Consider the following 10921-nt stretch of genomic DNA (forward strand, 5'->3'; position numbering starts at 1 on the left):
CCACTTATGAGTGAGAACATACGGTGTTTGGTTTTTTGTTCCTGTGTTGGTCTGCTGAGAATGATGGTTTCCAGCTTCATCCATTTCCCTGCAAAGGACATGAACTCATCCTTTTTTATGGCTGCATAGTGTTCCATGGTGTATATGTGCCACATTTTCTTCATCCAGTCTTTCATTGATGGGCATTTGGGTTGGCTCCAAGTCGTTGCTATTGTGAATAGTGCTGCAATAAACATACATGTGCATGTGTCTTTATAAAAGAATGAATTATAATCCTTTGGGTATATACTCAGTAATGTGATTGCTGGATCAAATGGTATTTCTAGTTCTAGATCATTGAGGCATCACCACACTCTCCTCCACAATGGTTGAACTAATTTACATTCCAACCAACAGTGTAAAAGCATTCCTATTTCTCCACACCCTCTCCAGCATCTGTTGTTTCTCGACTTTTTAGTGATCACTATTCTAACTGGTATGAGATGGTATTTCATTGTGGTTTTGATTTGCATTTCTCTAATAACCAGTGATGGGCTTTTTTCATATGTTTGCTGGCCGCATAAATGTCTTCTTTTGAAAAATGTCTGTTCACATCCTTCACCCGCTTTTTGATGGGGTTGTTTTCTTGTAAATTTGTTTAAGTTTCTTGTAGATTCTGGATATTAGCCCTTTGTCAGGTGGGTAGATTGCAAAAATTTTCTCCTATTCTGAAGGTTGCCTGTTCACTCTGAAGGTTGCCTGTTCACTCTGATGATAGTTTCTTTTGCTGTGCAGAAGCTTTTCAGTTTAGCTAGACCCCATTTGTCAGTTTTGGCTTTTGTTGCCATTGCTTTTGGTGTTTTAGTCGTGAAGACTTTGCCATGCCTATGTCCTGAATGGTATTGCCTAGGTTTTCTTCTAGGGTTTTTATGGTTTTAGATCTTATGTTTAAATCTTTAATCCATCTTGAGTTAATTTTTGTGTAAGGTGTAAGGAAGGGGTACAGTTTCAGTTTTCTGCATATGGCTAGCCAATTTTTGCAACACCATTTATTAAATAGGGACTCCTTTCCCCGTTCCTTGTTTTTGTCAGCTTTGTCAAAGATCAGATCATTGTAGATGTATGGTGTTATTTCTGAGGCCTCTGTTCTGTTCCGTTGGTCTATATATCTGTTTTGGTATCAGTACCAAGGTGTTTTGGTTACTGTAGCTTTGTAGTATAGTTTGAAGTTAGGTAGCTTAGTGCCTCCAGCTTTGTTCTTTTTGCTTAGGATTGTCTTGGCTCTGTGGGCTCTTTTTTGGTTTCACATGAAATTTAAAGTAGGTTTTTCTAATTTGGTGAAGAAAGTCAATGGTAGCTTGATGGGAATAGCATTGAATCTATAAATTACTTTGGGCAGTATGGCCATTTTCACAATATTGATTCTTCCTATCCTTGTGCATGGAATGTTTTTCCATTTGTTTGTGTCCTCTTATTTCCTTGAGCAGTGGTTTGCAGTTCTCCTTGAAGAGGTCCTTTACATCCCTTGTAAGTTGTATTCCTAGGTATTTTATTCTCTTAGTAGCAATTGTGAATGGGAGTTCACTCACTATTTGGCTTTCTGTCTGTTATTGCTGCATAGGAATGCTTGTGATTTTTGCACATTGATTTTGTATCTTGAGACTTTGCTGAAGTTGCTTATCAGCTTAAGGAGATTTGGGGCTGAGACGATGATGGGGTTTTCTAAATATACAATCATGTCATCTGCAAACAGAGACAATTTGACTTTCTCTCTTCCTATTTGAATACTCTTTATTGCTTTGTCTGGCCTGATTGCCCTGGTCAGAATTTCCAATATTATGTTGAATAGGAGTGGTGAGAGAGGGCATCCTTGTTTTGTGCCAGTTTTCAAAGGAAACGTTTCCAGCTTTTGCCCATTCAGTATGATATTGGCTGTGGGTTTGTCATAAATAGCTATTATTTTGAGATACCTTTCATCTATACCTAGTTTATTGAGCATTTTTAGCATGAAGGGGTATTTAATTTATCGAAGGCCTTTTCTGCATCTATTGAGATAATCATGTGGTTTTTGTTGGTTCTGTTTATGTGATGGATTACGTTTATTCATTTGTGTATGTTGAACCAGCCTTGTATCCCAGGGATGAAGCTGACTTAATTGTAGTGTATATGCTTTTTAATGTGCTGCTGGATTTAGTTTGCCAGTGTTTTATTGAGGATTTTCACATGATATTCATCAGGGATATTGGCCTGAAATTTTCTTTTTTTTTGTTGTGTCTCTGCCTGGTTTTGGTATCAGAATGATGCTAGCCTCATAAAAAGAGTTAAAGAGGAGTCCTTTTTCCATTGTTTGGAATAGTTTCAGAAGGAATGGTACCAGCTCCTCTTTCTACCTCTCATAGAATTCTGCTGTGAATCCATCTGGTCCCGGGCTTTTTGTGGTTGGTAGGCTATTAATTACTGCCTCAATTTCAGAACTTGTTATTGGTCTATTAAGGGATTCGACTTCTTCCTGGTTTAGTCTTGGGAGGGTGTATGTGTCCAGGAATTTATCCATTTCTTCTGGATTTTCTAGTGTATTTCCATAGAGGTATTCATAGTATTCTCTGATGGTAGTTTTTATTTCTGTGGGATCATTGGTGATATCTGCTTTATCAGTTTTTATTGTGTCTATTTGATTCTTCTCTCTTCCTGATAAGTCTGGATAGTGGTCTATTTTGTTAACCTTTTCAAAAAACCAGCTCCTGGGTTCATTGATTTTTTGAAGGGTTTTTCATGTCTCTATCTCCTTGATCTCTGCTCTGATCTTAGTTATTTCTTGTCTCTGCTAGCTTTTGAATTTGTTTGCTTTTGCTTCTCTAGTTCTTTTAATTGTGACGTTAGGGTGTCAATTTTAGATATTTCCTGCTTTCTCCTATGGACATTTAGTGCTATAAGTTTTCCTCTAAACACTGCTTTAGCTGTGTCCCAGAGATTCCGGTATGTTGTCCCTTTGTTCTCATTGGTTTTAAAGAATTTACTTATTTCTGCCTTAATTTAGTTATTTACCTAGTAGTCATTCAGGAGCAGGTTGTTCAGTTTCCACATAGTTGGTGATTTTGAGTGAGTTTCTTACTCCTGAGTTCTAATTTGATTGCACTGTGGTCTGAGAAACTGTTTGTTATGATTTTTGTTCTTTTGCATTTGCTGGGGAGTGTTTTACTTCCAATTATGTGAATAAGTGCTATCTGGTGTTGAGAAAAATGTATATTCTGTTGATTTTTTTGTGGCGAGTTCTATAGATGTCTATTAGGTCTGCTTGGTCCAGTGCTGAGTTCAAGTCCTGAATATCCTTGTAATTTTTTGTCTCTTTGATCTAATATTGACAGTGGGGTGATAAAGCCTCCCACTATTATTGTATGGGAGTCTAAGTCTCTGTGTAGGTCTCTAAGAATTTGCTTTATAAATCTGGGTGCTCCTGTATTGTGTGCATATATACTTAGGATAGTTAGCTCTTCTTGTTGTATTGATCCCTTATGCCATTATGTAAGGGCCTTCTTTGTCTTTTTTGATCTTTGTTGGTTTAAAGTCTGTTTTATCAGAGACTAGGATTGCAACCCTTGCCTTTTTAGCTTTCCATTGTCTTGGTAAATCTTCCTCCAGCTCTTTATTTTGAGCCTATGTGTGTCTTTGCATGTGTAATGAGTCTTCTGAATACAGCACACTGATGGGTCTTGACTCTTTATCCAATTTGCCCATCTGTGTCTCTAATTGGGGCATTTAGCCCATTTATATTTAAGGTTAACATTGTTATGTGTGAATCTGGTTCTGTCATTTTGATGCTAGCTGGTTATTTTGCCCATTAGTTGATGCAGTTTCTTCTAGTGTCGACAGTCTTTACATTTTTGTATGTTTTTGCAGTGACTGGTACTGGTTTTTCCTTTCCATAATTAGTGCTTCCTTCAGAAGCTCTTGTAAAGCAGGCCTGGTGGTGACAAAATCTCTCAGCATCTGCTTGTCTGTAAAGGATTTTATTTCTCCTTCATGTCTGAGGCTTAGTTTAGCTGGATATGAAATTCTGGGTTGAAAATTCTTTTCCTTAAGAATGTTGAATGTTGGCCCCCACTCTCTTCTAGCTTGTAGGGTTTCTGCAGAGAGATCCGCTGTTAGTCTGATGGGCTTCCCTTTGTGGGAAGCCCACCCTTTCTCTCTGGCTGCCCTTAACATTTTTTTTTTTGTTTTTTTCATTTCAACCTTGATGAATCTGAAAATTACGTGCCTTGGAGTTGCTCTTCTTGAGGAGTATCATATGGTGTTCTCCGTATTTCCTGAATTTGAATGTTGTCCTATCTTGCTAGGTTGGGAAGTTCTCCTGGATAATACCCTGAAGTGTGTTTGCCAACTTGGTTCCATTCTCCCGTCAGTACACCAATCAAATGTAGGTTTGGTCTCTTCACATAGTCCCATATTTCTTGGAGGCTTTGTTGGTTCCTTTTCATTCTTTTTTCTCTAATCTTGTCTTCACACTTTATTTCATGAAATTGATCTTCAATCTCTGATATCCTTTCTTCTGCTTGATCCATTCAGCTGTTGATACTTGTGTATGTGTCATGAAGTTCTTGTGCTGTGTTTTTCAGCTCCATCAGGTTATTTATGTTCTTCTCTAAACTGGTTATTCTAGTTAGCAGTTCCCGTAACCTTTTATCAAGGTTCTTAGCTTCTTTTCATTGGGTTAGAGCATGCTCCTTTAGCTCAGAGGAGTTTTTTATTACCCACCTTCTGAAGCCTACTTCTGTCAGTTAATCAAACACATTCTCTGTCCAGTTTTCTTCCCTTGCTGATGAGGAGTTCTGATCCTTTGGAGGATAAGAGGCTTTCTGGTTTTTGGAATTTTCAGCCTTTTTGTGCTCGTTTTTCCTCACTTTAGTGGAATTTTCTACCTTTGGTCTTTGATGTTGGTGACTTTCAGATGGGGTTTTGAGTAGTCATCTTTTTTGTTGATGTTGATGCTATTGCTTCCTATTTGTTAGTTTTCCTTGTAACAGTCAGGCCTCTCTTCTGCAGGTCTGCTGGCATTTGCTGCAGGTCCACTCCAGACGTTGTTTGCCTTGATATCACCAGTGGAGGCTGCAGAACAGCAAATATTGCTGCCTGCTCCTTCCTCTGGAAGATTTGTCCCAAAGGGGTACCTGCCAGATGCCAGCTGGAGCTCTCCTTTATGAGGTGTCTGTTGACCCCTGCTGGGAAGTGTCTCCCCATCAGGAGCCATGGGGATCAGGGACCCACTTGAGGAGGCAGTCTGTCCTTTATCAGAGTTCGAGCGGTGTGCTGAGAGGCCTGCTTCTCTCTTCAGAGCTGGCACGCAGGAATGTTTAAGTCTGCTGAAGCTGTGCCCACAGCAGTCCCTTCCCTGAGGTGCTCTGTCCCTGGGAGATGGGAGTTTTATCTATAAGCGACTGACTGGGGCTGCTGCCTTTCTTTCAGAGATGCCCTGCCCAAAGAGGAGGAATCTAGAGAGGCAGTCTGGTTACAGGGGCTTTGCGGCACTATGGTGGGCTTTGCCCAGTCCAAACTTCCCTGTGGCTTTGTTTGCACTGTGAGGGGAAAACAACCTACTCAAGTCTCAGTAATGATGGACGCCCCTCCCCCAACCAAGCTCAAGTGTCCCAGGTCGACTTCAGACTGCTATGCTGGCAGCAAGAATTTCAAGCCAGTGGATCTTAGCTTATTGAGCTCCGTGGGGGTGGGATCTGCTGACCAAGATCACTCGGCTCCCTAGCTTCAGTTCCCTTTCCAGAGGAGTGAACTGTTCTGTCTTGCCGGCATTCCAGGGACCACTGGGGTACAAAAAGTTTCTGAAGGTAGCTTGGTGTCTGCAAAAATGGCCACTCAGCTTTCTGCTTGAAACCCAGGGCCCTGGTGGAATAGGCATCCAAGGGAATCTCCTGGTATGTGGGTTTTAAAGACAGTGGGAAAAGTGTAGTATCTGGGCCAGATAGCTCCGTCCCTCATGTCACAGTCCCTCATGGCTTCCCTTGGCTAGGGGAGGGAGTTCCCCAATCCCTTGTGCTTGCCGGGTGAGGTGACACCCCACTCTGCTTTGGCTTATCCTCCATGGGCCGCACCCACTGTCTAACCAGTCCCAGTGAGATGAGCCAGGTAGCTCAGTTGGAAATGCAGGAATCACTCACCTTTTGCGTTGGTCTCGTTGGGAACTACAGACTGGAGCTGTTCCCATTCGGCCATCTTGCCTGGGAATCCCCCTGTGTAAGGTGTTTCTAAGCTTTCAGATTCAAATAAAATTGGCAATGTTTCTTCCAAAACCTCCTGGAAGACCAAGGCCCTCCCTAAGATTTCTATGAATCCCCAAAGACATACATTTTTGTGACCTCCTCAGGCTTTGAATCCTGGTCTTACCAAACTCTGTCTTGTTTCTGAATTCTCTTGGTTTTCTCCTATATTATTAAAAGAGAACTATTCTATAGCATCTATTAACAGTTACCTGTTGGAATCTGACTAATGTCTTTAAAAGTGGAAGTAGCAGTTAGGGAAAATAGTTGGGAGTAGGCAGAAGCAGCAATTCTATAAGCAGAAATCTAAAGGTAAGAGGGAGTGTTAGAAATAGAGTGAGAGAAAAGAAAACAGCACCAAGGAAACATGACAATAGAAAGTGGGGTGTGGTCACAGTGAGTGGGGTTAACCATTAAACATATCTTTTGTTAGGATGGATAAAATACTGTCATGTAGATGGATACCTGGTACCTTCTTGACTGTAAATACAGTTTATTCGGAAAGTGTTATACTCTAGGAAGAAAAGCTCTTGTATTTAGAACACTTACACTAACAAGGCAAGAGCTTAAAAACAGCATTCAAAGTAAGAAAATTAGCAGTGCTTGAAATGTTTAAGTTAGTGCTGTCACACATACAACTGTAGTCTTTATGTGAAGACTGGAAAATCAAGAGTAGGGGCCACAGTCAGAGCTTCCAACAAATGCTCAGAGAGAGGCATTTGTGGTCCCCAAAATCCATTGCCTTGGAGCCAAGTGTGACTCTGGATAATTTATTTAGCACCTCTGAAGCTCATTTCTTCATTTCTGGAATGAGAAATTGACCATATCTCCAAGGTTTCTTATAATCTTATAATTTAGTGACTCCGTAGTTTTTTTTTTTTTAACTGCCATGTCCTTCATACTAAGATTTTAGGATTGTATATGTTAATTGAGTCACGGTGACATTTAATAGTTTATCTTAGTTGAAGGTGAAATTTGCTGATATAGGAAAACATTGAAACCTCAAGAGAGAAAGGTTATTCTCACATATTAATCTACCTCTCTAGCTATTTCAAATTATCAGATACTTATTGCCTCTGATCTCTACAAGATACCACACTAGGACTATTAGGAGTATAGAAATGAATAAAATATTATTTCTACTATCAAGAAACTTGAGACAAGGAACCAGAAGACATGTACTTAAGATGAACTAAGATGAGTAAATAAAGTAAATTCATGATGTTAGAGAAGTTACCTAATAAGCCTTTGGTTCAGATCCCTAAACTATGATACATAAATATAAATATTTTATCTGACATTATATACATACACATGCACAAACACAGATAAATATATATATAAATACTTTGTGTATATACTTGGGTTAACACACATACATATATACATATCCTGCCTCTCTTCGCTGAGGAGACTTAGAAGAAGTGAAATAATAGTAGCAGTAAACCCAAGTAGCATCCAGACCATGATCTCTAACTACCATTATCTAACACAAGGATTATTTGGAGAAATAGTTGGTTCCAGGTCTGAGGTAGAGAAAATATAAGATGAATCTAAAGCATTCTGTGGTACCTGAAAATAAGAATGTGTTGAAAGAATTTTTTGACAGAGCAATTTCCAAAGGATACAGAAACAACCTGAAAGAATGACTAATGGCAAAAGCTGCAACAATTTGAGCAAGAAAATAAATAATGACAATAGTAGATTATAATCCAAAGGGAAAAATATCTGATTTTATTCTTATATAAATAAATGACAAATAAATGAGTAAGTGAGGGAGAAGGGACAACTCTTCCTCAAATAAAACCTCTAAGTAATGAATGTAGGCTCCATGAGAAAAAATAGATAATTACCACAATAATAATCACTGCAGGCAAAATCCACTAAGGAATGCTAAAAGTATTGAATGAAAGCTTAAAAAGAAACAGAACATTTATATAGCCCCAAAGTATCTAGCCCAAAAATGTATTAATTACTGTGATTGCTTTAACATATGTCCACAAATACTTTGATACTTCTCCCCACAGGAGGTGAAATCAATTTTTCTTCCATTGAGAATTAGCTCAACTAGTGAGTCACTTCTAATAGAGTATGGAAAGGGAGAAAATAGTAACTTCACAGTAGAGAAAGATTAACCAAGTGTATTAGTTTGCTAGGACTGCCATAACCAAGTTCTACAAATGGAGTGGCTCAAACAACAGAAATGTATTTGGTCTTATAGTTCTGGAAGCTTGAAGTTGAAAATCAGGTTATTGACAGAGTTGGTTCCCTCTGAGGGCTGTGAAGAAAGATCCCTTCTTTGGCTCTCTCTGAGCTTCTAGTGGTTTGTTGGCAACTTTTGGCATTCTTTGGCTTACAGAAGCATCACCCCAATCTCTGCCTACATCTTTACATGGCATTCTCATGTTAGTGTCTATGTCCAAATTACCTCTTTTTATGAAGACAGCAGTCATAGTGGGTGATATGGTTTGGTTCCGTGTCCCCTCCTGATATGGTTTCGTTGTGTCCTCACCCAAATCTCATCTTGAACTGTAGTTTTCATAATCCCCACCTGTCATGGGAGGGACCCAGAGGAAGGTAATTGAATCATGGGGGTGGTTACCTCCATGCTGTTCTCATTATAGAGTGAATTCTCACGAGATATAATGGTTTTATAAGGGGTTTTTTCCCCCACTTTGCTCTGCACTTCTCCTTGTTGCCACCATGTGAAGGACGTGTTTGCTTCCCCTTTCACTATGATTGTAACTCTCCTGAGGCCTCCCCAGCCCTGCAGAACTGTGAGTCAATTAAACCTCTTTCCTTTATACTCAGTCTCGGCTATGTCTTTATTAGCAGTGTGAGAACAGACTAATACACTGCCCAAATCTCATGTTGAATTGTAATTCCCAGTGCTAGAGGAGGGGACTGGTGGGAGGTGATTGGATCACGGGGGCAGACTTCCCCCTTGCTGTTCTTGTGACAGTGAGTGAGTTCTCATGATATCTGGTTGTTTAAAAGTGTGTAGCTCCCAGCCATGTAAGATATGCCTACTTCCCCTTCATCTTCTGCCATGATTGTAAGTTTCCTGAGGCCTTCCCAGAAGTTGAGCAGATGCTGTCATGCCTCCTGTACAGCCTGTGGAATCATGAGCCAATTACACCTCTTTTCTTTATAAATTACCCAGTCTCAGGTATTTCTTTATAGCAATGTGAGAATGGACTAGTACAGTGGCTCAGGGACCCACCCTATTCTAATAGGGTTAAGACCTCATCTTACAACTAATTACATCTGCAAAGAACTCTTTTCTAGTAAGATTACATTCTGAGGTACTGTTGAGGTTATGACCTCAACATAGGAATTTCAGTGGGGACATAATAACCCATAGCGCTAAGTGATAAATGTTAACATCACCAATAATAAATCATATCAATACCATATAGCCCAATACTATGTAATTAGAAGGGCACATCATCTCTGTGGTATTCTTCCCCAAAATTCATAACCTAAGATGAATAATGAGAAAACATAAGCCAAACCTTTATTGAGAGGCAATGCAAAAGTACTTGACCACTACTTTTCAACAGTGTTAAAGCATTGAAAGAAAAGAGAATGCTAAGTAATTGTCACAGATTAGAGGACACAAAAGAGATATGACAACTAAATGTGATGTGGTATTCTGGTTTGAATCCTAGAACAGAAAAAGTACATTAGTGGAAAACTAGGGAAATTGAATAGTCTGTAGTTAATAGCACTATGCCAATGTTACTATCTTAGTGTTTTGATAACGGAGCTGTCGTTATATAAAATATTAAAATCAGAGGAAGCTGGGTGATAGGTATACAGAAAATATCTGTATTATCTTTGCAATGCTTCTATAAATCATGTTTTTGCAAAATAAGACATTTTTAAATGAAGAAAACATGAATTCAGGGTATTAGAGTCTTTTATTGACATTGTTCATCAATTCTAGATTGAAGTAGGAGGTAAGTTCTACTAAATAATACTTTCAGTGGGTTAATTGTCCAAACGATGGACATAAGAGCACTAGAATCTATATATATGATAGTATAATTAGTTTACTTCATCTGAATCACTAAATTATGGCACAAAAATGTATTTACTCTAGGAGGATCCACAAGTTTCAAAACAAGTAATATTCCTACCAGCATCTTTACAGAGACAAAATACAACTTGTTAGACTCAAGATGTTATAAATTATTTAAAAAATATATGTATGAAATAATGCATTATTGTTGATATAGGAAACACTCCTGGAAATCACAAGACATGATTGTTTCAATAGATATGTGGCAGAGTACATAAATTGGCAAGTATAAAAGAAGAAATATAACTAGCTTCACCCACTCCAATAAATCATTACTTAGTTAAAAAAATTAAGAAAATAGTAAGTGCTTTTCCATACAAATTTAGCAAGTAAGGTAATAAATCCTACTGCTGGTGTAAACAGATATGCTATTATAATGTTGATAGACATGTCAGTTGATATAAACTTTTTGTTATTTCTTACCAAAAGTTTAAAAATACTCAGTTGTTAACTCAACAATTTATCTTCCAGTAATTAAACTGAAGTAAATAATGCAATAGGGATATTTATACAATGAAAAATTTGAAACAGCCTAAATGTCTAAGGACAGAAGTATGATTAGAAACTACCGAATCCATAGAAGAATATTTAA

Source organism: Pongo pygmaeus, chromosome 11, assembly GCF_028885625.2.
Source record: "Pongo pygmaeus isolate AG05252 chromosome 11, NHGRI_mPonPyg2-v2.0_pri, whole genome shotgun sequence".
NCBI classification, from domain to species: Eukaryota; Metazoa; Chordata; class Mammalia; order Primates; family Hominidae; genus Pongo; species Pongo pygmaeus.